Source organism: Schistocerca serialis, chromosome 7 (assembly GCF_023864345.2).
Source record: "Schistocerca serialis cubense isolate TAMUIC-IGC-003099 chromosome 7, iqSchSeri2.2, whole genome shotgun sequence".
In the NCBI taxonomy this organism is placed as follows: domain Eukaryota; kingdom Metazoa; phylum Arthropoda; class Insecta; order Orthoptera; family Acrididae; genus Schistocerca; species Schistocerca serialis.
Window position 1 is genome coordinate 264,543,770 of NC_064644.1, and position 13,765 is coordinate 264,557,534.

Here is a 13,765-nt window from a genome sequence, read left to right on the forward strand (position 1 = left end):
TGCGACAGAAGAATGCTGAAAATTAGATGGGTAGATCACATAACTAATGACGAGGTATTGAATAGAATTGGGGAGAAGAGGAGTTTGTGGCACAACTTGACTAGAAGAAGGGATCGGTTGGTAGGACATGTTCTGAGGCATCAAGGGATCACCAATTTAGTACTGGAGGGTAAAAATCGTAGAGGGAGACCAAGAGACCAATGCACTAAGCAGATTCAGAAGGATGTAGGCTGCAGTAGGTACTGGGAGATGAAGAAGCTTGCACAGGATAGAGTAGCATGGAGAGCTGCATCAAACCAGTCTCAGGACTGAAGACCACAACAACAACAACTTTCTTTGGAATTAATATTTAATAATGCCGCCTACTAAAATTTCAAAACTTTGTGTGCATTAATTTTGTTACGCCAGCGCTTCAATTGCAAACTGCGCACTCCAAATGTGTATCTGAATCTGTTTGTGCTGCATCTACATGTGGATAATGGTAAAACTCCACTGACATCACTCTCGTCGCTATTACAGACACTTGAAGTTTCTCTGTCAGTATTGTCATTTAAAGAGATAATCATCTCTTCTACTGAAGTCTGCAAAGCACCTTCATACAGCCATGCTCTTTCCATAATGTTGTGTGTGTGTTTGACGGCTTTCGTCCAGTCTTCAGAGGTAACGTGAGTAATACCTTCTTAAATGCATGCTTCTACTGCGGAGAGAGTAAATTTTTGGTTGTTCCTGGTAACGTAACCTTTAATTTGGGCCCATATCAATACTATAGGCTTGAAGTGGCAGTCCTACAGTGGCAGCCTGACGATTATATGCCCATATTTTTTTTGCCAGTTCGTCTATTTCATATTTTGGAAACTGCGGTTTATGGAAATTTATTTTTTCCGTGAGCTCGACCTTCTTAAGGTCGTGAGATACATTTACCTTACGACGCTCAAGCCAATTAATCATTCCTTCCTTTCGCTTTGCCACGGTAGGTGCTTTATCAACAACATCTGAATGATATGGAGCATTGTCTAAAACAATTGTCGACGGTTTATCTAGATTGGGTATTAGAGCTTGTGCAATCCACTTTGTGAATGTAATGTGGTTTATGTCTTCATGATAATCTCCTGTCTTCTTCGATTTAAAGAGAAGGAGACAGTTTGGTACGAAACCTTGTGAGGTGCCTGCATGCAGTAGAATCAATCTGCCTCCTTACCAGACAGCATCTGCATTGTTCCTTTAATCGTGTTGTCTACCCACCCCTGATTAACTACGTGACCAGAATTAACCCACGTTTCATTGAGCCAAACCACTTCCTTAACATCTATGCTAAATAAAATAAATGGCACCCGTCCATCCTTGAGGGATGATGGTGTAGCATGCTTGATTCAGAGTCTGCAGCGTCTGCTGTGGCTAAAAAGTCCCACTCGAGAGTGGCAGTCGCTACTGCAGTTTGGACATGTGAAATTTGAGGGACTTCGAACAGAAGCCGCTCTCTCTCTTCGCTTTGTCCTCTTCCTGATTTGTTCCTGTGTGCGTTCGTCCTCTGAGAGCTTGACGCCGTTGCGCACAGTTACTCGCCACTTGACACGGTCATCTGCAATGCTTTCCCAGCGACTTGGATTTATTCTGGTCTTGGTCACGTCTCTCTTGAAGACATCCTTGAAACGAAGATGCGGTCGTCCCACTGGCCTCACACCTTCCTGAAGTTCGCCGTACAGCAGCTGTTTCGGTATCCGTTCAGGATCCATGCGCCTGACATGTCCCAACCATCTTAGACGTCGATGACTCAGGAGTGCAAAGATGCTGGTTGTGCTTCCACTATGAAAGACTTCGGTGTTGGGTACTCTATCTCTCCAAGAGATCTGAAGGATCTTCCGGGGACAGCGGAGATGGAAGCTGTTGAGCCGAGATTCATGCCTAGAAAGAGTTGTCCATGTCTCACAGCTATAGAGAAGGGTGCTTATAACACAAGCGTTGTAGACTTTTAATTTAGTTTTTGTGGTAAGCAGTCCGTTGTTCCATACTCTGTTTTTCAATCTAGCCATGACAGATGATGCCTTTGCGATTCTGTTAGTAAGTTCAGTGTCCATGGACAAGTTGCTACCTATTGTGGATCCCAAGTAGGTAAAGTCATCAACTATCTGGAGAGGATTGCCATCAATGCTAATGGATGGAAGGTTGGTGGTGCTCTGCGCCATGATCTTAGTCTTTTGAAGGCTGATGAGTAGACCAAACTTTTCACAGGCATTTGATAATTTGTTGATTATATACTGCAGCTCATCTTCTGTGCTCGCTACTAGAGCTGCATCGTCCGCATATAACAACTCACGGATAACAACTGTATTTACTTTGGTCTTGGCGTTGAGGCGAGCAATGTTGAAAAGATTTCCATCAGACCTCGTATGTAGATACACTCCCTCCTCACGGTCTTCAAAGGCAAATCTGAGCAGAAGGGAAAAGAAAGTCCCAAATAATGTAGGAGCTAACACACACCCCTGTTTCACACCGCTATTAACAGGGAATGCTTCTGATGTTTTACCATTAAAGCAAATTGTTGCTTGCGTTTTCTCATGAAAAGAGACAATTATCTGCAGTAGTTTAGGTGGGCATCCAGTCTTCTGCAACAGTTTGAAAACCCCATTTCTGCTCACTAAATCAAACGCTTTAACAAAGCCATTGCAAGCAATATAAAGTGGCCTCTGCTGCTCACGACATTTCTCTTGTAGCTGTCTTAAGGAGAATATGCTAAATATTTGTCTTAAAAATCGGTATCGCCATGCAGCAATATCCTCCCTTTCCATCAATAGCTTACAGCCACAAAATTGTCCGTAGTGAAATCCTTCATTGTACAAAACTGTGAATAACGATGTTCGAATGCCCGGAAAAAGTCCTGATTCTTTAAGTGTCACCAATAACTTTCAGAGTGTGGGATGTTCCTTTCTGCGATAATAATCGTAAACATGACGAGGAATTGCATCCTCTGCAAATGAATCTAAATTCGTAACACGCTTATCCATAGAATGTTTCTTCCCGGGAGTACTAAGTTTGGATGGTTCTCCAACTTCCTCTTCTGTCTCAAACGCCATTAATTTTTTCACTCTCAAAGTAAGCTCTTAACAAACAAACCATTTCTCTACACTGTCCTCGTAAAGAAATGCCCTGTCCACGAGAACGACGTCGAACTTTTCCACTTCTAACTTTCAATGTACTTTCTTCTGACATGTTAAATAAGACACAACAAGTAACTGTCACAGAAATAATACTGTGCATTGCAATGGAACAAACAGCGCGCAACGATCGCACAGACTCACTCACTGAACCTAAATCGCGGCACAAACGGAAGTGTTGTGGACTGAGATTTGGCAACTCAGTATGCACGTGCCCGCTGAGCTGCGGCTACAGCATGAAGGTAAATTAAGGGGAGATGGAGCTACAGAATTACGCTGTAAGTTGTTTTGAAGCCAGTGGGCGGGGCCTGCCGCCATCTTGGATCCCCCAAAACATTAGCAGACTAGTGTTTATAATTGCTTCTTGTTCGTTACTTCTGTCATGTGCACGTGATATTTGTTTTATATGGTAAATGTTACACTGTTTTAGTGAACAACACAGTATAGGAAACGCAACTTCAAACGTTCTTCTGGTCTTAAATGCGCATTCGATACAGTAATACGACACGAAAATATGACGCTTCTGGCCTCAGTACTGTAATTCCTTTTTGTTTATACACTTCGAATAACCGAGAAATGAAGTATGCGCTACGAAAAGCGTGCTTTCGTAATACATTTCTATTCACTTTCATTGTGTTATTGTCGATAATTGATAAAGCCAGAACTCCAAAAGCAATGATTGATAGTTTAGAAGCAACGATTTGTAATCGTTGCATTTTCAAGTCAAATGCAAATTTTAAATGTTCAAGTTTGTCAGAAACTTACCTTATTTCCTTTGGTGTCCCACAGATGTATGCAGGGATTACGAAGGAAAAGAACTGAATTTAAGATTGTCAGGCCCATTGTAGTTTAGACAACTGCTTTGTTTTTAAATTGTACCTACCAAATGACATACAGTGTGGCAAATAACAGCAATTTACAGGGTAACACGACAACACAGTGATTAATGTAATGATCTAAATAGCCTGGACTTAGATAGGGAACTTTGCTTTAACAAATATGTAACCCTTTAAGTACTTATAGTTTAACCACTGTAACAGGTGTTGCACACATTTTACTGAAGATTTAATTAACTACATGTAGTTACATTAATTTTATATTAAATTATTGCATTTTAAAACATTAGTTCCTATTTCCAGGATATTTCTTGCCAGGACTTTTCAGTTACTTGGGAATAACCAAACAATGAAAACCAAGTGTATTTCTCACCTCCAGAGAGCTCTTCGCGTTGGATTGATAGGAAATCTAAAGTGAAATCACAGAAATAAAACCACACTGTAAAACTTTACAGTGCATCAGAATTTCAAATATATACAAGAAAATAGCGTTTAAATAAGTCCACTTACGAATGAAATGTGTTTTGTTTAAACTTTAGACTACAATCATCAGAACGATTAGTACACCCGTAAGCGACACAAGCCGGCATTTCTTATCAAAACACTTCACGACTGCACGGAATCAAACCGCCAGAAGCGAATGTTTTGGGGTAGCTAACATGGCGGATCTTCACTTGGGTCGGCTTCAAGTTTGTGACGTCATGACAACTCCTCTTATTTTTACCTCCGTGGGCTACAGCCATCACTGGATTGGCTGAATCAGAGCCTTGCCTCCTGAGCGGCCCTCTCCCTACCACTTCCGTCGCAGCTGTCAATACCAAAGTACAGTAGAGCGTCGATTATCCGAAGTAATTGGGGGACATGGATGTTCGGAAAACGGGTTTGTTCGGATAATCGAACTGTATATGTTTATTTGCCAAATTTGCTAATTCATGACGTGAAACAAGAGTTTTTCTCGGTAAAGCTTTCCAGTTAAGTCCAGTTTCGTCAGCATTGTAAACGTTTTCGAGAGCATAATCTTCTTCCCTTAATACGTCCCTTAGTTTGACTTTGAAAGAATCAGCTGCTGAAGAATCAGCAGACAGTTTTTCTCCCTGTGTTGTAAGCTCACGAATGCCGTGTCTTGATTTGAAGCGTTTTAACCAGCCCGTGCTCGCTTTAAAGTTCGAAGGCCCTCCAAGTTTTTCGTTGAACTGCATTGCCTTCTCACACAGAATGGGACCTGAGATAGGTTCTCCTTCCGATCTCTTTTGTGTAAACCACTTGTAAACAGCATCGTCTAGATCTGTGTTAGTGGCGAGCTTCGTAGTTTTACGGCTTGTTGATCCATCAGTAGAATCAAGCATAGCTATGAAATTTGCTATGCTCGTCTTTTGTTTTTTTTATATCCGTAATTGTCGACTTCCCCACCTTGTACTCATTGGATAAAGTGGTTGCAGATTCACCTTCTTCTAACCTTTTAATAATCTCGTACCTGTCCCTCATAGAAAGGACGACACATTTACGTTTAAGCATTTTGTATCGTCAAGTTCACTTCTTCACGCAGCAGCACACAAGTGGTCGTAACAGAGAACAGAAGGTGACTGCACCTTGAGAAGCTCTTCTTGGGGGCGCGCAATCCTTCAAACTGCGCGGAGCGGCACGCCTCAACTCTAAAGGCTAGGCGCAAATTGAGAAGCGTATAACACGTGTGAGGTGACACGTCACTACAGCGCGACACGCACGTGCCGCACAGGTCGCGCGGGTCCAGCGCATATTGCGACGCGTACACCATACTTCGCACGCGCCGACTGGCGATGCTCTGTGCTGACTGAACCGAAGCGCGCGCAACCTCTTATCTTTCTCAAACGATTTTACAGAAACTATTCTCTGAAAATATGATTTTTGTCTCATTTGTAGCGTTATATGTCAGCTTCGTGACGAAGTGCCTATCACCTCGCTAATGACCATTCTTATTGTGATGTACACATTTTAGTAAGACACTACGCAAAACTCAAAAAGTTTGCAACGAAAATTAGGGGTCGCTATGATTTTGCGTTTGGTGCGTATTACACCATATGTTGCTGCGTATGAAATTTAGCTAACATGCTGAATTTTTATTTAGACTTGGGAGGAGATCTCTATCTGCCTCCGATCTCGAGAAAATGGATCCCATGTAGCGCGCTCACTTCCGATCTCACGCCGGCGAGAATGAAATACTCGCAACATCTCTCATATCTCCTAAACCGCTCGAGACATCGAAACGAAAGTTTGGCGAATGATGGCACACAAGGAGGAGAGTGTTTTGCCAATTATTAAACACACGGAACTTTCTTAACTATGGTGATATATCACTACTTATACTTTCTTTTTTATTTATTTCACTTCAGTGACTAATTTTTTAAGAGTTATCGACAGCTAGCGAAACAAGAGTTTCCTAGTATGAAAATAAACATGAAATTTCTTCTTTTATGTTACCGTAAACCGATACTATGAGATTTTTCGTAAGCTATTGAGATCTGTTATTGCCAATTACTTGTTTAATGAGGCCATCCGTTTCGGAATTCTGTCTCAATAACTGCTGTGAGATGAGTCTGGCAAATTACATTGTGACAAAGGAAGTACAATTAAACCAGTCACCAAGAGAAATGTGGCCTTTACTCATAAATAGTGATGCTTCTTCGAATGAGAAAAGGTTAAGAACTCACACAAAAACAGATTGGCAATTCTGTTGGAATTTTGGTGGAATTCTCGTAACCCATCGTATTTTTAACACTGAGCGACTGCAATAGAAACTTACCAAAGGATTTTATTCCTTCTCTTGATCTGATCAGTATTAAAATAATGACGAGCGTTCCTTCAGGCGGAATGATAGGCAAATGCCAGATACTGGTTGCTCACCTAGGGCTTGTCAAACTGACAATTTGTGATCGCGAATAAAATTGTTGTTATTGAGAAAAATAAACCATTGATCTGCCGCACAACACAATGGTCAGTTTTGTCAGCAGCGAAGGATAATGTGCGCGACAGGAACGCACAAGCTAGCCATGTGTGCCTTGTGAGTTGGAGGTCGAAAAACATTGTCATGAAAGTAGATCTGCCTTTGTCAGCGGTACATTTCAACAAATTAAATATATTTAATCATAACACTCTTTCAGGATATTCCTACTTTCGTAATAATACTGACCATTTTCTTCATATGTGTAGCCTCTTGTATAATTTGTTTCTTAATGCTGATAATGTCCATGCAACAATTGAAATGATTTTTCTCATCACGGCGAACCAATTAAAACACTGTTATTTGTGACTGTTTTTCGACTGTTTCTAACTTGCAGTGGAAATATGTTGTTCACATGCATGTAGTACAGTGTGTCGTATTACATTATTACATCCATATTAGAGTAATTACAGTGAAACTTCTATACTTCAGATCTTGGACGGTTTTTACCACAAGAACAAAGGGATCACACCTGTGGAGATTATCAGATTATCCCTTTCTAAATTTTTGTAACAGATAGGAGAGATACGCCAGCATACTAGGCAGCGAGAAGATAACCTTGTTTTACTTTCCTGCCTTGATTCTTTATTAGATGATTTTATAATATTCCTTGCTTCCTTATTCACTACCCTGTGTCCCTTCTTGCGATCGGAAAACATCGCGTAGGCATAATGATGCAATTCCGGCGGCCAATGGCTCATCAGTAACTGAATTACGCATTTTTCTTGACAGAAGAAAAAACAAAACTATACAGATATAAATAACAGAAAAGTATAATGTACTAACGAAGAAAGCTGGAGCGTTTAAATGGCGAAAAAACGAAACACTACCCAAAGGCATTAAAATTTAATACACAGTAAGGCAAAATTTATCGTATGGGCAATACTACGACTGCTCATATGCGCCGTTCCGATGTGAGCATATGGCTGGGCTACTTTTCCGCTCTACGCCTCAAATTTCCCACGGTGCTAGCGAGGCACGCGTGATGCGCGGCGCGAGAAACTGTGCCTCAACCACAACGCCGCGCGACCTGGCGCAGGCGCGTGTCGCGTCCGAGTCGCGTAGCGTCGCAATTTGCGCGGTCCCATTTGAACCTGTGATGTTACAAAAACGCACGCTGCGCTGCGTCGCGCCACACGCGCTATACGCGTCTCAATTTGCGCCTAGCCTAAGCTGTTGCTGTGAACAGCTTTGATACTGCCGCTACTTCTACTGCCAGTGCCAAGCCGACAGAAGTGTGCTGATTGTTGAATCACAGCGAATGGCGGCTTGGCCGGTCAGCAGCGCCTTGTGAAGGCCCCATTAGAAGCAATGTTCTGCCAGCGGTGGCCCAGTGCGGCGACTACTGTGGGAAACTTGGTTTGGAGTGAGGGGGATGATGGACGGTAGGGTGGGAGAGTAACAGGTGCGAGCGAGTACACAGTTCGGTTAAGCGGTCGTTCGGTTGACGGACGTTTGGATAATCGACGCTCTACTGTAATTCTGAATAGACTATAGTGAGTACGGTGTTAGAGCAGCAGCAGGAGCAGACGTGTGTGCTGCTTGAGAAGATACAATATGGTAAGTAATTGCGTTGGACGTTTATTTCCGCTCACGTAAATTGATTGGTTGATTGCTGGGCGGCACGGCGGCAGTCGCTGGTCGGCGCGGCAGTCGGCAGACAGCACATGTTTCACAACTGTGAATATGTGTGACCAGAAAGCTTTTTTCGCCGATGTGTCTAGAGGAAGAGCTGTGGTGGAGGAAGTTGCTTGTGTTTTGAAAAGTCAGTACTACAATACCTCGAATATATTTAGTGCTTCGATCTATTTGTTATGGAAATTTTATTATTTGATTTGCGTTATGTGTGCAGTAATGGAGTTGTTTCTACAGCACCGTGCATCTGCTCGGAGCTGTTACCGGGTGTGCGTTTTATAGAGTCTATTTTCGGTATATGTGAGGGGAGGAGTTTTTGCGATCTTTGTGGAATATTTAGGTTTTTAATAGTTACGGTTTTTTTTGCGGTATGTTATTCCCACCGTAAATCTGCAACTCTGCAATCAGAGCAGGACATCATGTCCGGCGTTTGTGACAGCGGAATGCTAGTGCTTCCTACCACCTCTTGCATGTCGGCACAACTGTGCAAAGGGTTGCCATCACCTGACTGTTTGTTCGAGGGTTAGCATGACTTCTGGTTTGTGCATGGCATGAGCCAGCCCTGTGTGTGGACCTGTCTCGTGACCTGCATCCGCGGAAATATGCAAGGCGGCCTCATCTGCTCTACAGTCGGTGCGACGACGCAATCGGAAGGTTTTTTTTTCGCCAGATATGGGTTGCTGTAGTGAAGGAATGATTGTATAATCACATGTTGGTGCATAAAAGACCTCAGATATATGTCAAGCGTTTTTCCCGCAAATTGTAATATTCCACACACTTAATAAATCTGATATTTCTCACGAAATATGGAAGCAAGCAATCAAAAGGGCAGACGTGATCCCTACCCAGGTGGGGGACCCCTATCTCCTGCAAACTGATCAAATAAAGAATATGTGGTGTCACCGCCAGACACCACACTTGCTAGGTGGTAACCTTTAAATCGGCCGCGGTCCGATAGTATACGTCGGACCCGCGTGTCGCCACTGTCAGTGATTGCAGACCGAGCGCCGCCACACGACAGGTCTAGAGAGACTTCCTAGCACTCTCCCCAGTTGTACAGCCGACTTTGCTAGCGATGGTTCACTGACAAATTACGCTCTCATTTGCCGAGACGATAGTTAGCATAGCCTTCAGCTACGTCATTTGCTACGACCTAGCAAGGCGCCATTATCATTTGCTATTTATCTGGTGATGCATGTACCGTCAGACCGATGTTCACCAATTATGGATTAAAGTTAAGTATTCCAACAGCTACGTAATTTATTTGCTAGACTCAAATCCTTTAACTGTTCCAGACCTCACGCCAGCCTGCGTGAGCTTAAACGCGTGCCTTTCGGCTTCACCTCGTAGTGGCTTGGCTGTCTTGCCAAGTCACAACAGAATATTCATCAATATATTATTATTATTGTTATTATTATTCCGGAAATCTTCGGAAGTCTTCAACTGAAGACTTCTGGCATAAGAAGTCCGCCTCTTTCTGCCAACAGCGTTGTCAAAGAGGGCAGAGGAGCGGACATAAGTTCAGGGCACTCTCTTATCCGTGGGTGGGAAACTGCCCCTATAGCCCGAAGAATCAGTAATGATCAACGACATGACGATGCAGAAGGCGATGGAAATCACTGCATTAAAGACACATAACATGTAGACACAGAAAATGTGGCCTGTAATTGAAAAAGTGTCATGATGATCTCTCCATTGGCAAAAGAGTATGGAATAATCACCCATTCGGATCTCTGGAAGGGGCTGCCAAAGGTGAGGTGACCATGAGAGAAATATTTAATAACCAACGAAAGGATAACGTTCTACAAGACGCAGCGTGGAATGCCAGAAGCTTGAATGTAGTAGGGTAGCTAGAAAATTTGAAAAGGGGAATGCAAAGTCTCAGTCTATATATAGTAGGGGTCAGAGAAGTGAAATGGAAAGAACACAAAGATTTCTGGTCAGACGAGTATAGGGTAATATCAACAGCAGCAGAAAATGGTATAAAGGGAATAGGATTCGTTATGAATAGCAAGGTGGGACAGACAATGTGTTACTGTGAACAGTTCAATGATAGGTTTGTTGTCATCAGAATCGACAGCAAACCAATTCCGACAACGATAGATCAGGTATACATGCCGACATCGCAAGCTGAAGATGAAGAGACAGAGAAAGTATATGACGGTATTGAAAGGGTAATACAGTATGTAAAGGGAGATGAAAAGCTAATAATTGTGGGGGACAGGAATACAGTTGTTGGGGAAGGAATAGAAGAAAAGGTTACAGGAGAATAAGGGCTTGGGACAAGGAATGACGAAGGAGAAAGATTAATTGAATTCTGGTAAAAAAAAAAAAGCTCTGAGCACTATGGGACTCAATATCTCAGGTCATCAGTCCCCTAAAACTTAGAACTACTTAAACCTAACTAACCTAAGGACATCACACACATCCATGCCCGAGGCAGGATTCGAACCTGCGACCATGGTGGTCAGGCGGTTCCAGACCGCTCGGCCACACTGGCCGGCAATTGAATTCTGTAATAAATTTCAGCTAGTAGTAGCGAAAACTCTGTTCAAGAACCACAGGAGGAGGAAATATACTTTGAAAAGGCCAGCTTATGTGGGAAGACTTCAGTTAGATTACATTAAGGTCAGACAGATATTACAAAATCAGATATTGGAGTGTAGGGCGTAGCCAGGAGCAGATATAGACTCATATCACAACGTAGTAGTGATGAAGAGTAGGCCAAAGTTTAAGCCATTAGTCAGGAAGAATCAATACACAAAGATGTGGGATACAGAAGAACTAAGGAAAGACAAGATGCCATTGAAGTTCTCTAAGGCTATAAATATAGCAATAAGGAATAACTCAGTGGGCAGCATAGTTGAAGAGGAATGGACATCTCTAAAAAGAATAGTCACAGAAGTTGGAAAGAAAAACGTAGGTACAAAGAAGGTAACTGCGAAGAAACCATGGGTAACAGAAGAAATACTTCAGTTGATCGATGAAAGAAGGAAGTATAAAATATTCAGGGAAATTCAGGAATACAGAAATACAAATCGCTGAGGAATAATAAACAGGAAGTGTACAGAGGCTAAGACGAAATGCCTGCAGGAAAAAAAATGTGAAGAAGTCGAAAAAGGTATGATTGTCGGAAGGACTGACTCAGCATGTAGGAAAGTCAAAATAACCATCGGTGAAAGTAAAAGCAAGGATGGTAACATTAAAAGAGCAATGGGAATTCCATAGTTAAACGCAGAGGAGAAAATGGATAGGTGGAAAGAGTACACTGAACGCCTCTATGAGGAAGGAAGATTTGTTTGATGTTATAGAAGAAGAAACAGGAGTCGATTTAGAAGAGATAGGGGATCCGGTATTAGAATCAGAATTTAAGATAGCTTTGGAGGACTTAACGATCAAATAAGGCAGAAGGGATGGATCAGATTCCATTACAATTTCTAAAATGATTGGGGGAAATGGCAACAAAACGACTATTCACGTTGGTATGTCGAATGTCTGGCTACATGCCATCTGACTTCCAGAAAAATATCATCCACACAATTCCGAAGGCTGCAAGAGCTGACAAGTGCGAGAATTATGTCACAATCAGCTTAACAGCTCATGCATCCCAGTTGTTGACAAGAATAATATACAGAAGAATGGAAAAGAAAAATGAGGTGGTGTTAGATGACGATCAGTTTTGCTTTAGGAAAGGTAAAGTCATCAGAGAGGCAGTTCTGATGTTGCGGTTGATAATGGAAGCGAGACTAAAGAAAAATCAAGACACATTCATAGGATTTGTCGACCTGGAAAAAGCGTTTGGCGATGTAAAATGGTGCAAGACGTTCGAAATGCTGAGAAGAATAGGGATAAGCTATAGGGATAGACGGGTAAAATACAGCAGGTACAAGAGCCAGGAGGGAATAATAATAATGGATGACCAAGAACGAAGTACTGGGATTAAACAAAGTGTAAGACAGGGATGTAGTCTTTCGCCCCTACTGTTCAGTCTGCACGTCGAAGAAGCAATGATGGAAATAAAAGAAAGGTTCATGAGTGGAATTAATGTTCAAGGTGAAAGGGAATGAGTGATACAACTGGAGGATGACATTGCTATCCTGAGTGAAAGTGAGGAAGAATTATATGATCTGCTGACTGGAATGAACAGTCTAATGAGTACAAAATATGGATTGAGAGCAAATAGAAGAAAGAAGAAAATAATGTGGTAGTAGAAGAAATGAGAACAGCGAGAAATTTAAAATCAGAATTGATGATCACGAACTAGATGAAGTTAAGGACTTCTACTACCTAGGCAGCAAAATAACCAATGACTGATGGAGCAAGGAGGACATCAAAAGCAGACTCGTACTGGCAAAAATGGCATACCTGGCTAAGAGAAGTCTACAATATCCAACATAGGCCTTAGTCTGAGGACGAAATTTCTGAGAATGTACATTTGGAGCACAGTATTGTATGGTAGTGAAACATGGACTGTGTTAAAACTGGAACAGAAGAGAATCAAAGCATTTGAGATGTAGTGCAACAGAAGAATGTTGAAAATTAGGTGGACTGATAAGGTTCTGCACAGAATCAGAGAGGAAAGGAATGCGTGGGAAACACTGACATGGAGAAAGGATAGGATGATAGGATATCTGTTAAGACATCAGGGAATTACTTACATGGTGCTAGAGGGAGCTGTAGAGAACGAAAACTGCAGAGGAAGTTTAATGTGAAAAAAAATATTATTATGTAAAAAAATATTTATTTTTATGTAAAATGAATGGATGAAAATGGGGAAGAAATGGCTTTAAATATTTTTGTTATTTACTCTTTCAGTACGAGCTTTGTTGTAGAACCCTTTTTTTACGTGTGGTAATAAAAATTCGTTTAGACAGAATTAAGCACATTTAAAATTACGTGAACTTTAGCAACACTCTCATGCTGATAAATTCAAACTAACTGATTAATAACATTTATGACTTTGAAAATTATTTAAATTAAATTTTTTTACGTATTTCGGCCTTGGCACACATTTTCTAAATGCAGTGGTTTTTTAAATATCTACTGAATTCTTTCCCGGCGTTAGCTATGGAACACAAGACTGTCTCTGTCAGCATAAAATGGTTAAATATTACCAAGCCGACCTGAACGTTAAATTATCATTGACAAAACACACTTCACTATAC